The sequence below is a fragment of the Arachis duranensis genome, chromosome 6 (assembly GCF_000817695.3).
Source record: "Arachis duranensis cultivar V14167 chromosome 6, aradu.V14167.gnm2.J7QH, whole genome shotgun sequence".
NCBI lineage: Eukaryota > Viridiplantae > Streptophyta > Magnoliopsida > Fabales > Fabaceae > Arachis > Arachis duranensis.
The window spans coordinates 40486293-40487042 of record NC_029777.3 but is presented as its reverse complement, the minus strand read 5'-3'; positions in this window follow the sequence as shown (position 1 = coordinate 40487042).

The window sequence follows — 750 nt, the reverse complement described above, 5'->3', positions numbered from 1 at the left end:
AATGGATAATAATGGAAGATGTTGAAATGTGATGTGTAACCCCCTGTAGTAGGCAGTGGTGTTGTCCACTTGCTCCGGGTATGAGACGGAAAAGGATGCTTATGATAAATGAGTTAATTATGGAGCTTTGAATGAATGTAACTCTGATACCTGGGTAGTAGTAAGGGTTGGAATTCATCCCACTTGCTCCAGGTTAATGTTTGAGATTTGATAACAATGAGGATTGATAATAGGAAATGAGATTGAATGAATATATGTTTAAGATACCTGGGTAGTAGCAAGGGTTGTGGTTCGTCCCGCTTGCTCCGGGTTAATGCTTAAGATACCTGGGTAATAGCAAGGGTTGTGGTTCGTCCCACTTGCTCCGGGTTAATGCTTAAGATATCTGGGCAGTAGCAAGGGTTGTGGTTCGTCCCACTTGCTCCAGGTCAGAGATTGTGACGCCTGGGTAGTAGCCGCAGTAGTGGTTGTTCCACTGGCTCCAGGTTGAGCTGTTAAACACTCGCCTGGGTAGTAGCCACAGTAGTGGTTGTTCCACTGGCTCTGGGCTGAGCGGGTAGTAGCAAGGGGGTTGTAGCTCAAACCTACTTGCTCCGCAAGGGGTGTTTCTGTCCATGGTTAGCTACCAGGACGTGTCGGGTTGGCTATATAACCGACAGATGATATCATCAGCCATAGGGCAGGCATACATCATTTGCATATGTTTGAATTGTTTGGGTTTGCCTATTTGTTTTGGATTTCTATATCATA